The sequence below is a fragment of the Diabrotica undecimpunctata genome, chromosome 8 (assembly GCF_040954645.1).
Source record: "Diabrotica undecimpunctata isolate CICGRU chromosome 8, icDiaUnde3, whole genome shotgun sequence".
In the NCBI taxonomy this organism is placed as follows: Eukaryota; Metazoa; Arthropoda; class Insecta; order Coleoptera; family Chrysomelidae; genus Diabrotica; species Diabrotica undecimpunctata.
Genome location: NC_092810.1, coordinates 131,497,280 through 131,501,368, shown reverse-complemented (window position 1 = coordinate 131,501,368; position 4,089 = coordinate 131,497,280).

Below are 4,089 nucleotides of genomic sequence, written 5' to 3'. Positions count from 1 at the left end.
TACTACAATTATTTAGTTTTGGGTACAGTATATTGTGTATCTAGTAGTAAAAGTAGCACATTTCTGAACAACAATGGAGGCCAACAAGCCCCGAAGTTCGGAAATATGTTTGTACTACTCATACTTTTGTTTTTTGAAACCGCATATAATATTAGGTACATAAAAATGCATCCTTAACTCAATAATGCCCAGCGTTGCGTTTTCGCAACAGTTGACATAGCCCTTTATGACGTCATCTTTTAAAAGGACTTATTCGGCCAGTCAAAGCTCAGATTTATTTCACAACAGTTTCCTATGTATGTTTTAATGGAAATTGGTCGCAGAACTTTCTTTCTTGGTTTATATTAACAGATGGCATATTGAAAGTTGTAGGTTAATTTTGACTTCTATGAACACGTGTTTTAGTTAGTAGTAAGTCGTTTGTGACAACAACAACATCAGTCAAGAAATGCAAGCACGGATTCTTAGCGGTAATAAGTGCTTTTGTGCATACAAAGACTTAATGAAAAGTAAGTTACTGAATCGTGAGTCTAAGCTTAGAATCTACAAAACAGTAATTAGACCAGTGGTCACATATGGATGTGAAACGTGGACCCTCTCAACCACTGATGAAAATCAACTGAGAATATTTGAGCGCAAAATACTAAAAAAGATATTTGGACCAACCCAATGCAGCGATGGTTCGTGGAGAATTAAAATGAACCACGAGCTGAATGAACTAATGCAGAGCGCAGATATTATTAGATTTGTTAAAGTCACAAAGACTAAACTGGCTTGGTCACCTAGAAAGAATGCCAGATTATGGAGCTGTAAAAGTAGTCCAGAGATGGAAGGCCCAAGGAAACAGAACAAGAGGAAGACCCCGTAAAAGACGGATAGACGACGTAAAGAGGAATCTTAAAACCATGAACATCAGGCAGTGGCGAAGGAAAGTATCCGATAGGGCAGAATGGAAGAACATTGTTAAGCAGGCCAAGACTCACAAAGAGTTGTAGCACCATTAGAATAAGCAGAAGAAGTAGTTTGTGTACAAATTAACTAGAAAACAATTTGGTTTTTGCTATGAACGTATTGTTAAATCATTGAAAAAGATAGATCTATCAAGTAAGGGCTATTATTTTATCTGTGCTAGTTGGTACAACTACCCAATTATCAGTGTTGCGTTGTCGCAACACTGGGCACAAGGCATATTATTAATACATATAATAATTTTTGTTCTAGAAGGTGGAAATAAGATGTCAGTCAAATCAACTTGGTTCGACCAGTTTCGGTCGCACTAGTAATAACAGTCGTCCTAAAAAAATTTTTTACGAATCAAGGGCACATAAAATTATGTCCATGCTGGAAAAATCGAAACTTATGTAGTCGGCTTCCAGTGCAGATGTTTTCCTATCACCTCCTGACCCCACTGAATTGACTGATGCAGATAGTGGAGATAGACTGTGGAGGAAAATTCAATAACCTAAACAAAAATGAATGCGAAATCAGAAGATGTACTCCATCAAGAAAAAGAAAGAAGGATCGACGAAGAAAATATAAATCTACATGAAAAAGAGGCAGATCTTCAAATTGTGACATAAGATCAGGAAGAAGAAGATGTGGGAGAGATTGACATGGAAACAGAAATAGAGACACAAAATGAAAAAATTCAAGATATTCACGTGGCATCTACTGAGATTCGTTCAAAAAGTAATTTTCCTGCCATGGAAATGGATTCAGGGAGATTTACCAGATGAAAATTACCTTTATTTGGATATTGAACATAAAAAACTTAATGGAACACATACACTTCTTCATTTTATTTACGACCCCTTTGTAGATCTTTGATTTTTTTAATGAAGAGCTTTTAACAAATATTGTAAAGGTGCCAGTTCGTTATGTTCTTCAAAAAGGTACTACTTTAGAATTTGGAGTAGAGGAGTTAAAACCCTTTACAGGGATTTTACTAGTGAGTGGGTACACCACGAATCCAAGAAGACGCATGTATTGGGAAAAATCTGATGACGTTAAAAATATACTGATTTCAAGTAACGTGCGTCGTAACCAATTTGAAACCGTTATAAGATTCCTTCATTTTAACGATAACCTAAACATAGATGGTTCAGACAAAACATAGAAAATTTGTCCGTATCTTGAAAGTCTCCGCAAACCATCTACTGAATACACTGTATGGGAAACCGAATCTAGCGTGGATAGTCCATGATAAAATACTATGGGCGTCATGGTATGAAACAACGTATAAAAGGCAAGCCCATACGCTTTGGGTATAAATCGTGGTGTTGGAATCAGAAATCTGGTTACCTGATAGATTTCAATATTTATCAAAAATCCAAGGAAAAATACAAAAAAGAATTTGGCCTTGGAGGTCGAATAATATTACAGTTTGCTTAACTGATTCCTAAATTTCAATGCAATAGGGTTATGCCTCATTGCTTATATGCTGGTAATTATTTCACATCTATGAAACATTGATTTTTTAACATCAAAGTGAATGAGCTACTTAGGAACCATACGATCAAATAGAACAGAAAAGAGCCCATTTTGTTAAACGTTTCAAAAATCCGTTATTTGGTTTAAAATTGGTTAATTTACCATGGTTAGAATGAGACACATTATCGCTGAACAACCCGAAATGGATTTGCTGCAGTTTCGTCGAAATATAGACAAAACCTTGTCGACGATGTTCGGAACTCATCCAAGAAGACCTGGTCCATATTAATCTTCCATAAACAACATTACACAAGATATTCGATTCGACAACATCGGCCATCTTATTTTTATCCAAGAAAAACAAACCCGATGCAACAACCTTTGTCACGCAACAACCAATAATACGCAATAATACCCAATTTCATAATAATACGCAATAATTTTTTTATGTTATTTTAATGTCAGTTTATTTCAAACAACGTATTTAAAAAAAATTACATCTCAATTGCCCTGTTTTGCTTTATGGCAACAGCCAATTATCTAAAAATTGAAGTTTTTAAATTAAATAAAATAAAATAAAGAAAAAATAAGCATAAATACTTCTGGGCATGAATGGGTTCAGACAATACACAAAAAAATAATTGACATCCACTATTATATTATAATTAAATAAACGTCAAACGCATCAGTAGTGTTCCAGTATTAAAACTTACCTACCTAAATAGTACTAAATTAATATTCTCTACCTAGGTTGAAAATATTTCCATGTTTTCTGAAAATTGTTTAGCAATGGACTAGTATTAAGGAATTGGGTATTTTGTGGTCAGAAATTGTGCCAAAAATATAGATATTCTTGACACAATAGTTATTGGGATTTGTCAAAATGCTAAAACAAGTCGTTTATTGCAAAGAGGACATCTTTCATCATTACAGCATCATTACAACATTATCAGTTTATTGAAAGTGTCACATTCCTTAAAAACTTAATCATCATCATTGGTGCTACAGCCCTATAAAAGAGCCTCGACCTTCCTAAGTCTATTACGCCAGTCAGTTCTATCCATTGCCAACTGTTGCCAGTTTGCTGCTCCTATTTGTCTACCATCCTCATCTACACCATCCCTCCATCTGAGTTTTGGTCTACCCCTACTTCTACTTCCCACAGGTTGTGACATAAGGATTTTTCTAGGAGAGTTGTTCTGCTGTGATCTTGCCTCCTTAAAAACTTAACGTAACGTTTTTGCTATTGGCAATTTCAAATTTTTTCAATTTGCAACATTAATGGGAATCTTTACAAATAGTTTACTCATTCTTCTTCTTCAAGTTCCGCTCCTATCGGAGATTGGAAATAATTCTGACAATTATAATTTTGTTAGTTACGCGCCTAAATAATTCAATTAAACCATTTACAGAGATTACGTAGCAACGAGGTTTTACGTCTTCCTACGCTTTTTCTGCCTTTGATTTTACCCTGCAATATATTCCTTATTAGTTTATATTTTTCAACTCTCATGATATGAGCCAATTATTCCAACCTCTTGCCAAGTATTCCAACGTCTTGCCAAGTATTCAAACTCGATTCAAAAGTAACATTTACACATTTGTTTTTCTTCACATGTTACTTTGATGAAATATTTTTTTTTAAATAACATGTAATTC